The sequence below is a fragment of the Rattus norvegicus genome, chromosome X (genome assembly GCF_021556685.1).
Source record: "Rattus norvegicus strain SHRSP/BbbUtx chromosome X, alternate assembly SHRSP_T2T, whole genome shotgun sequence".
NCBI lineage: Eukaryota > Metazoa > Chordata > Mammalia > Rodentia > Muridae > Rattus > Rattus norvegicus.
The window spans coordinates 138958431-138969916 of NC_141554.1; the positions used below are offsets into that span (position 1 = coordinate 138958431).

The following is an 11486-nucleotide window of genomic DNA, read 5'->3' on the forward strand; positions in this document are numbered from 1 at the left end:
TATAAAAAGATCAAAGCATTTAGTAAAATTTTTTTCAATATTGCATCTTGCCTCTGCTCCCTACGAACTACATGATCCTTATCATTTTGTTTAACCTCAGTGAGCCTCACTTCCCACGTTACCATATGTGCCAGATTGCTGAGTTCTCTCAAGCTTTCAATGACTTGGAGTATTGAAAAGTGACCAGCACATAATAGACATTCAATGAAGACAAATTTCCTTTCTGATCATTGCTTCTGCACAAACTAGAGCTGAAAGAAATCCCAACTGTATAATCCTGTCACACCAATGTGTACAGAGGCCCCTTCATTTTTATCTCAGTTCCAAGTCCATTTGCCCCAATCTAGTAAAGTAAAATACCCCATAACTGCATAAATCTTACTTGGAGGGGCTAGATGTCCTGTGCATATCTTTGACTCAAGTAAAATGAATGTTAGAAAAACAATTTAAATTGTATTTGTAAATAAACACGATTAGAAGTTCAAGATATAGTGTGAACTCCAGGTATAATACAGTCATCTCTCCAGCTGTTTCTCTGTATTTATCTCATCTTTGCCTCCTTTAGTATGTATGCACAGTGGTATTATGTTAGCTCACTTCATGGAAGGTGTGTGCCTAAAACCACTGAGAAGATATTCTTCCTTGTTCATATTTAATAATAGGAATATTTTCTTCATAATCATAAAGTCAAAACCACTTTCTCTTTAATCTTATTAGGTCAAAGCCCCATGCCAAGCACAGTAAAATTAATGGTTACTAGGTGTATGACATAACTTATTGTGTATTTACTAGCTTAATTATCACTCTTCGACCAGTCACTGGGATGATTTTGATTGCTTTGATTGACTAGGATAGTCAAGGCCCACTCATAGTGCTAAGAACAAGTCTACTTTCCCTATCACTTATGTTTGTGTGTCTAGGAAGTAGGTAATGGATAGATGAATAAAAGGATCTCTCATATAAAACAATAAGTGGGGTTGTCTTAGTTACTTTTCTATTGCTGTGATAAAGTACTCTGACCAAGGCAATTTATACAAAGAAGGGTTTTCCGGGAGTGATGATGCATGCCTTTAATCCCAGCAATCTGGCGTTAGAGGCGGGTATTTCTGTGAGGTCAAGGCCAAGCCAGGGCTATAGTCTTATTTCAACCCTCTCACCAAAAAATAAATAGAAGGATGAGCTAATTTTGGTTTATGGTTCAATAGGGTAAGAATTCATCACTGTCTTGGTGGGGAAGCACAGCAGCAGGCAAGCATGGCAAATGGTGCAGCAAACTGAAAGCTCACACCTTAAGCTACTAGAAGGAAAAAGAGCTAATTGGGAGTGGCATGAGCCTTCGAAATCTCAAAGCTCACTCCTAGTTACATTCTTCCTCCAGCAAGGCCACACCTCGTAAACTGACCAGTGTCACCAACAGCGGACCAAGCATTCAAATGCCAAAAACAATGGGGAACATCTCACTCAAACCACCAAAGGGATCATGGTTGTTAAGTAGTCATTCGTGTGTGTGCAGTACATTAATATTTAAGTGGTACAGGAGTCTCATATATCCTCAGTCCCCACCAACCCTTTAAGATCACCTACTAGAGGAATCAGTGCCCACTTTTCCAATGAGAAATTTGGCTTTAGGATGAGAAAAGAATCAATACACAAATCCCAATGTAGCTGACCATCTGTAGTAAAAAAGCAATACATTTGATACACTTGAAAGAAATTGTTTGTGTGTGTGTGTGTGTGTGTGTGTGTGTGTGTGTGTGTGTGTGTATTTGCTTTGCAGGTGTATACATTGTGACTGGACTCCAGTAAACATTCCCACATGTAAGGATCAGGAAACATTGCAGACAAGGAGGCAGAAATATGGTAAGAGGCAGACGATCGTGGCCTTTGCTATGAAAGTGTGTCTTCTAGTAATATCAGAAACTTTCCCGGTAAAGTCTCATCATCCTAATTGTCCAAACATGAGCTAAGCAAGGAGCACACTAACAAACAAGCCAATCTGCATGGGGAAAAGAAAGAGAAAATAAATAAACTGTAACAGAGTTGACTTCTGACTTCTTTCATAACTTAGTGAGTTCCCTGTTACCAGGCACATCTAAGGACTTACTGTGGGTTATCTGTAATTGTCAACTCAATGCACCTAGAATTATCAGGAAAGACAGTCTCAGTAAGAGATGGTCGGCTCTCTCTCTCTCTCTCTCTCTCTCTCTCTCTCTCTCTCTCTCTGTGTGTGTGTGTGTGTGTGTGTGTGTGTGTGTGTGTATCTTAATTAACTTAAATTGATGAGGGAGATCCACCACTGGAAGCACCATACCCTAGGTAAGGAATCCTGAATTGTATACGTATGGTGAAATCATGCTGAACGCAAACAGCCAAGAATTTCTGTCTGGTTTTGACTATGATATTTTAAGTCCAGTCATTTGAAGTTCATGCCTTGAATTCCCCACAATGGTTACCCAGAATTGTAAATTGACTAAAGTAAACTCCTTTCTCTCCTAAGTTCTCTTTTTAAAGGATCTTTTAGAACTGTCAAATGATCCTTAGGCATGAAGATATGAAAATTGTATTTGTTAACACTCTACCATTGAAAAAATAAAGAAGTCAACAAAGGAGTTGAATTTGATTCATGATTTCTGAAGTTTTAGTCCATTGGTATGTGCCTATAGTGAAACAGAACGTTATGATGGCCTGAGTGTGTGACAGAGAAAGCCATAGAACACACAGAAAGGACAGAAAGGAGCTCAGGGACAAGAGCATGATCTAAGTGGCCTATTTTTTCAACTAGTCCCTGCCTAGAAAATTTCCTATCACTTTTCAAAAATCCCAACTAATTATGAACCCATTAAATGTTCTAATTCTTTGGTGATGTCAGAATCCTCATGATCCACCTGCTTCCTCAGATCCTCAGCTATGGACACTCTGTAATCATAGACCAAACTTCTTAAATTATTCTTCATTAATTAAGTTATTTATTTACTTTATATCCTTAATGCAGCTTCTCCTGCCTTCTCTCTCCTCTCCTCCCAGTGCCTCCCTCTCCTCCCTTCCCCTCCCCCACATCAACCCCTCCTTTCCTTCTTCCTAGAAAAGGGGAGGCCCTGTGGATAACAACCAACCTTAGCACATCAAGTTTCATTAAGTCTACGTACATTCTCTATGAAAGCTAGACTAGGCGGCCAACTTAGGGGAAAGGGATCCAAAAGTAAGCAATGTAGTAAGAGTCAGCCACTGCTCCTACTCTTGGGGAACCCACATAAAGACCCAAATACACAATTCTTACCTATGTGCAGAGGGCCTAAGAGGCACCAAACTTTTAATACATAGCCCTTTAAGGGCTGAGGAAATTTCTCTACAAAGTAGGAGGTTAGTGGAGACTACAAAGGTCACTTTCAACTTATAGTTGCAATTCTATGAGAGAATCTGTAATTCAGTTCAAAATAAATTGACAAACATCTCTCAGCAAACTAATCAGGCATATTGTGAGAGGCATAGTCTGTCAATGAGATAGATTAGATTTGGATCTGATGGACAACCAATCAATGAAATAGATACACCTTCACAATGGAGAAGGACGGCGAAGGCATGAATGATGAATCCCAGCCCTGGTGAGGGCAGTGATTTAGACAGTTCATCTTCGTTGAAGGGGAATTAAGAGGATGCTTCCTAAACTCTTCCTGATTGTCCTTGGGTTTGCTTTAAAAATAGAAAGCACATGAATATGCCAATCATGACATTTTCTTGGAATCTGAGATGCTATGAACCTTAGATCTTCACCTGAAGGTTTAAGTCTCCATTTGTAAATAAATTGGTGTTAAGTCACTGAGTTCGAGTAGCAAATTAGAAGTTGTTCTTTTCCCATACCATTCCTTTTAAAAGTTGATGTGGCTTTTAAACGGTGAGCATAGTTACCTTTCATCCTTCATTTGATGTAAGACTCCCAGATTGGGTAGTACCTGTAAGCATCCTTGTTTTCAAGTCTGTCTGAGAACAAAGGACAAGTGAGGGAATTGTCAGGTACTTCTTGTAAGGAGGAGATATATCTCAAAGGGCTTAAATATATGATTAAATATGTTTCACATATGCACATTTCATTTTGTTCTTTTCCTATCATTCACTGTGGGTATTTTTACTTATCTATTATCTGGCTATTTAGTCATACTTTGATATTTCTTTTAATAGTTACCCTAGTGTGGTGTCCTGAATACATGCTGTACAGGCTTCTCACAGTTCATGAGACGCTTTTTATTTTATTTTTAATTGGACATTTTATTTATTTACATTTCAAATGTTATCTCCTTTCCTGGTTTCCTCTCTGCAATACCCCTATCCCATCGCCCCTTACCCTGCTTCTATGAGGGTGCTCCCCCACTCACCCACCCATGCCCACCTCACTGCCCTAGCATTCCTCTACACTGGGGCATCAAGCCTTCATGGGACCAAGGGCCTCCCCTCCTATTGATGCCAGATGAGGCTCTTCAGCTCATTCAGTCCTTCCCCTAACTCCTCCATTGGGGTCCCTGTGATCAGTCCGATGGTTGGCTTCGATCATCAGCATCTGTATTGGTCAGGACAGCAGTATCAGGCTCCTGTCAGCAAGCCTTTCTTGACATCAGCATTAGTGTCTAGGTTTAGTGTTTGCATGTGGGATGGATCCCCAGGTGGAGCAGTCTCTGGATGACCTTTCCTTCAGTCTCTCCTCCACTCTTTGACCATGAGACTCTTTAAGGAGCTTCATGGGGTTCAATTTATGTCCGCAACAATATTTTTAAAACATCACTTTCAGGGGTTCTTGAGATGGCTCAGCGGTTAAGAGCTCTGACTGCTCTTCCAGAGTCCTGAGTTCAATTCCCAGCAACCACATGGTGGCTCACAACCATCTGTAATGGGATCTGATGTCCTCTTCTGGTGTGTCTGAAGGCAGTTACAGTGTATTCATATATAAAATAAAAAATACTTAGAAAGAAACAAAAAAAACCCATCACTTTCATTTTGCAGTGAAATGTGTACTAATGATGCAAACAGATGAAAACTGTTGTTGCCCAAGGAAGAATTAAGGTGGGTACAGCAAACTCTAGTACCTTGTCATGATATTATTTATCAAATGCCATTAAAGTGCAAGACAGAGTATGTTTCACTTAAGAAGTCCCTGTCTCTGTGCATGTTCGGGTGTGCAGACAGCAGTTGAACAGTGTCGATGTCCTCAAAGGTGATCAGGGGCACTGCAGAGACGGTTCTAGCAGAACTCTGTCTCTGACCGAGAAGGAAATGATGCAACAGGGGGTGCAACCAAGGAGAAACCATTTAAAACAGGCCTAAAGGCTTTGATGACAGTTGGGAAAGAGCCATATCCCACCGTTTTTGTGGATTCACAAAAGGAAAATGAGAGGTGGGATGTTATTTCTAAGTCACAGATGAAGAACATTAAGAAGATGTGGCAGAGAGAACTGATGAAGAATGATACTTGGGAGAAGACCAAGGCAGAGGATAACTTACAAAGAGAAAAGAACCTGGAGGAAGCAGAAAATATTATCATTAAATATGACCCGAACCTGACAGAGCCAGCACGTGTAAAGATTAGTGCATTAGAAGGATACAGAAGACAGAGAGCATAAGTGCTTGGTTGGGAAAGCAGGTTATACAGGCAAGGAAAGAATGTGATGTTTGGTGTTGCGAGATGGTATGGGTTATCTTCAGTGTGTCTTGTCAGATAACTTGTTGTCAGTGTTACAATGGAGTAGTCTTGTCCACTGAGAGTGGTGTTGGCAGTATACGGAACACTAAACCTAACTCCAAAGGGCAAACAGGTTCTGGGAGGCCATGAGTTGAGCTGTGACTTCTGGGAAATGGTGGTGCTGGCCCAGCTGGAGGGGCTAATAACCTGATCAATGAGGAGTCTGATGTGGATATCCAGCTCAACAACCTGGCACATGATGACCCAGGGAGAGAACATGTACAAAATACTGAAAGCACGGTCCATGGTCACCACTTTAGGTACCACTTCTTCGACAGGGGGTACTGTGAAGTCACTACTTCCAACACTGGTGCAGACACAGGTGGAAGGTGGGGCCATACTCTTCAAGCTTGACTATTTCGGGGAAGAAGTATTTTTGACCCAGCCCTCACAGTTATACCTTCCAGCCCAGTCATACAGGGATGAACAGTCCAGGACACAGAGGCATCTGGCTGAGTTCGCTCATATGGAAGTTGAGTGTCCTTTCCTGAACTTTGAGGACCTCCTGAACCGTTTAGAGAACCTAGTGTGTAATGTGGTGGCCAGAGTCTTGAAGTCACCAGAGTCTTGAAGTCACCAGTGGCGTGCATAGTGTATGACCTTAACCTGAACTTTAAATCCTCCAAACAGCCTTTCTGCCGGATGAACTTTTCAGATGTTATTGAGTGGCTGAAGGAGCACGATGTAAAGAAAGGAGACGGAACATTCTATGAATTTGGGGACAATATTCCTGAAGCACCTGAGAGACGTATAACAGACAACATTAATGAACCAATCCTGCTGTGCCGATTTTCTGTGGAGATCAAGTCCTTCTATATGCAGCACTGCCCTGAGGATCCTCTTACTGAATCTGTGGACGTGTTGATGCCCAATGCCCGCAAGATTGTGGGAGGTTCGATGTGCTCTTGGGACAGTAAGGAGATTCTAGAAGGCTATTAAAAGGGAAGGGATTGAGCCCACTTTTTATTACTGGTATACAGATCAGAGAAAATACGATTCTCATGAAGGGTATGGCTTGGGCTTGGAATGATTTCTAAGCTGGATTCTGAACAGGTATCACATCCAAGACGTGTGGTTGTATCCGCGATTTTTCCAGCCCTGCAGGCCATAACCACGTGGCCCTGAAGCAGGAAGGAAGTGAAGTGAGACTGCCTCTACAAAAAACCAAACGCCCAATTGTCCCTTGATTTCCTGGTAGGGGTAGTAGCTTTTTCTTGTCTTTATGATTTTTCTTCCCGTTATCAGAAAAAGCAGACTTGAACATCAAATGACATTGATGCCACTATAAAATACTCATTACAAAATTAAAAAAAAATAATTCCCTTTCTCCTGCCTGCCTGAACTGCCTGGCTGGGCCTCAGTTGGTAAGGATATGACTAGTCCTGTTGGGACTAGATATCCCAGAGTGGGGTGATAGCCAAAGGGGACTCCCCCTTCTCTGAGAAAAAGAGGAGGGGCAGTGGGCAGAGCATTTGTAAGGGTGGGACTGGTAGGAGAGGAGGGACGTGGCTGTGATGAGGATGTAAAGTGAATGAAAAAATAAATTATTGAAAAAAGAATAATATTTTATCTTTGATAACATTATACAATGTATTTTGGCAGTATTTACCCAGCCCTCCATTTCTTTACTAGCAGGACTTGGGAAACCAATGTAAGAACATTACTATGAGTATTAAGCCAATGTGAGCAAAATAGTGAGTTCAAAGCTATCCCAGGTTATTCTACAATAACAGTCTGGATCAAATAATGAATGAATGAATGAATGAATGAATGAATGAATGAAATATTGGAGTACAAACTCCACAATTTTTTAAAGATCAATGGTCAAGGGTTTTTAGCGGGAGTCCCAATCTAGCGCTCCCTGCCTCCAGCTCACTGCTCACAAACCCCATGGGAGAGAGAGCTGACCGCCAAGACAGGTGGGCACTCCTGAGACTGTAAAGCAGAAGAGACCACCAACACTGCCCAGCCCTGCCTACATCCCTGGCCCAAGAGGAAACTGTATACGGCCTCTGGGATCCCTTGGATAAGGGCACAGGAACAGCAAATCCACTGCTTCTGAGACACCGCCGGAACCTGAGGAGACCGACCAGATAAACAGTTCTCTGCACCCAAATCCTGTGGGAGGGAGAGCTGAACCTTCAGAGAGGCAGACATGCCTGGGAAACCAGAAGACACTACACTCTGCCCACATCTCTGACTCCAGAGAAAAACACCAAACGCCATCTGAAACCCTGGTGCATGAAAGCTCCCGGAAAGGGCGGCTCAGATCTTCCTGGTTGCTGCCACCGAGGAGAGCTCATAAGCAACATCCCACAAGCAAACATGAGCCTTGAGACCAGAGGTAAGACAAACCTTCCAGCTCCAAGCGTCCTGCCTGGTGAACTCAAGACACAGGCCCAGAGGAACAGCTGAAGACCTGTACATAGGAAAAACTACACGCCTGAAAGCAGAACATTCTGTCCCCAGAACTGGCTGAAAGAAAACAGGAAAACAGGTCTACATCACTCCTGACACACAGGCTTATAGGACAGTCTAGCCACTGTCAGAAATAGCAGAACAAAGTAACACTAGAGATAATCTGATGGCGAGAGGCAAGCGCAGGAGCCCAAGCAACAGAAACCAAGACTACATGGCATCATCGGAGACGAATTCTCCCACCAAAGCAAACACGGAATATCCAAACACACCAGAAAAGCAAGATCTAGTTTCAAAATCATATTTGATCATGATGCTGGAGTACTTCAAGAAAGACATGAAGAACTCCCTTAGAGAAACACGAGAAAACATAAATAAACAAGTAGAAGCCTACAGAGAGGAATCACAAAAATCCCTGAAAGAATTCCAGGAAAACACAATCAAACCGTTGAAGGAATTAAAAATGGAAATAGAAGCAATCAAGAAAGAACACATGGAAACAACACTGGATGTAGAAAACCAAAGGAAGAGACAAGGGGCCGTAGATACAAGCATCACCAACAGAATACAAGAGATAGAAGAGAGAATCTCAGGAGCAGAAGATTCCATAGAAATCATCGACACAACTGTCAAAGATAATGTAAAGCAGAAAAAGCTACTGGTCCAAAACATACAGGAAATCCAGGACTCAATGAGAAGATCAAACCTAAGGATAATAGGTATAGAAGAGAGTGAAGACTCCCAGCTCAAAGGACCAGTAAATATCTTCAACAAAATCATAGAAGAAACCTTCCCTAACCTAAAAAAAAGAGATACCCATAGGCATACAAGAAGCCTACAGAACTCCAAATAGATTGGACCAGAAAAGAAACTCCTCCCGACACATAATAGTCAAAACACCAAACGCACAAAATAAAGAAAGAATATTAAAAGCAGTAAGGGAAAAAGGTCAAGTGACATATAAAGGCAGACCTATCAGAATCACACCAGACTTTTCTCCAGAGACTATGAAAGCCAGAAGATCCTGGACAGATGTCATACAGACCCTAAGAGAACACAAATGCCAGCCCAGGTTACTGTATCCTGCAAAACTCTCAATTAACATAGATGGAGAAACCAAGATATTCCATGACAAAACCAAATTTACACAATATCTTTCTACAAATCCAGCACTACAAAGGATAATAAAGGGTAAAGCCCAACATAAGGAGGCAAGCTATACCCTAGAAGAAGCAAGAAACTAATCATCTTGGCAACAAAACAAAGAGAAGAAAAGCACACAAACATAACCTCACATCCAAATATGAATATAAAAGGAAGCAATAATCACTATTCCTTAATATCTCTCAACATCAATGGCCTCAACTCCCCAATAAAAAGACATAGATTAACAAACTGGATACGCAATGAGGACCCTGCATTCTGCTGCCTACAGGAAACACACCTCAGAGACAAAGACAGACACTACCTCAGAGTGAAAGGCTGGAAAACAACTTTCCAAGCAAATGGTCAGAAGAAGCAAGCTGGAGCAGCTATTCTAATATCAAATAAAATCAATTTTCAATTAAAAGTCATCAAAAAAGATAAGGAAGGACACTTCATATTCATCAAAGGAAAAATCCACCAAGATGAACTCTAAATCCTCATCTTCGGTTGGTTTATATACAAGTGTGCAATTTCTAGGCTTGAAAGTAAAATGATGCTATCTGGTGCTGGATAGGGGAGCCTTATTTTTCATTATGGCAGCTTGCTATTTTTGTAACATGGTGATTTGGTTGAAAACAATAAAGTACAGTAGTAACTGATCTCCCCTTCTTCCTGGATGAGTGAGGAGATGATTAAATGTTGATGTCAGCATCCTTGAGCATATTCAGATGAGCTTCTGCTTCTGTTGAAAAGGATGCTGTGTTTGATTGTGGTCCGAAGCTTTGAAGCACTACTTGGCATCTCCTTCCTTGGAGGTCTCACTGTTTAAACATAACAGATTTGATAGCTTGTTGGTAAGGTGAGGTCCAGCTTGTCTCTACTAGGTCATCTTCATGTGAATCCAGTGGTTATACGGTTTTGTTCTAGGGATATTTCATTTTTTTAATAACGGTTTTAGCTGACATTCATGGAGAAAATGAATCCTTAGAACTGTGCCACTAGTGAAAGGAAATCCTGTCTAGAGTATGTTTCTTTACAAAGCTGTGTCACACCATCCTTTGGGCCCTCTGCTGGAAAAGTAGAATCAAGTCTCAAATAATGCCTTTTAATTTGTATCCTCTAGTATTATAGATGTAGGACAGTACTGTATCATACCTCTGTGGATGTAAAATAGCTTGTACCTGCTTTATGATACGTAGTAGTGACCGTGCTTTATCAGAGCTGTTTTTAATGATGTTGCTCAGAATGTTTTCTTTCCAGATGATGATTGAGAAGCTAATTTAAAAAAAAATGGTGCCAGGTACCACAAGAGTAACAGAACTGTGCTGTTTTCTCGGGTTTTGTTTTTTTACTTTTTTTTTTAATGGAGTGTGCTGGATGTCTCTACAGTTTTGTTCAGATGACTGCAGAACCTGGAAAAGCTGTTGCTGCTGTTGATGCATAACACACTGCTATTATTGGTCTTTTTATATAAATATAAATATATATATACAGTTATATAATTTGAATTTTTTGAAACTTTAGCTGTGCTGTCAACTTTGGAAAAAAGTATCCCCGTTTACTGTGTTAAGTTGGCACTGTACGGAAATTAACAGCCATATTGGTCTAGAAATGTTGAACTTAAGTTTTTTCCATTTGTACAGGGGTAACACACTGTATTAAATATGTAAGGTCTTATCTACGTGGGTTTGATTACAAAAACTAATAAAGTATTCTCTAAATTTAACAAAAAAAATTCTGGGAAACAGAATCCAAGAGCACATAAAAACAATCATCCACCATGATCAAGTAGGCTTCATCCCAGGCATGCAGGGATGGTTTAATATACGGAAAACCATCAACGTAATCCACTATATAAACAAACTGAAAGAACAAAACCACATGATCATTTCATTAGATGCTGAGAAAGCATTTGACAATATTCAACACCCCTTCATGATAAAAGTCCTGGAAAGAATAGGAATTCAAGGCCCATACCTAAACATAGTAAAAGCCATATACAGCAAACCAGTTGCTAACATTAAACTAAATGGAGAGAAACTTGAAGCAATCCCACTAAAATCAGGGACTAGACAAGGCTGCCCACTCTCTCCCTACTTATTCAGTATAGTTCTTGAAGTTCTAGCCAGAGCAATCAGACAACAAAAGGAGGTCAAGGGGTTACAGATCGGAAAAGAAGTCAAAATATCACTAT

General features: G+C 40.9%; 1 pseudogene; it reads left to right on the forward strand.

Annotated features, from left to right (window-relative positions):
* Positions 1-5191: 5191 nt before the first annotated feature.
* Positions 5192-6839, forward strand: LOC134484161 (asparagine--tRNA ligase, cytoplasmic-like; annotated as a pseudogene).
* Positions 6840-11486: the final 4647 nt, after the last annotated feature.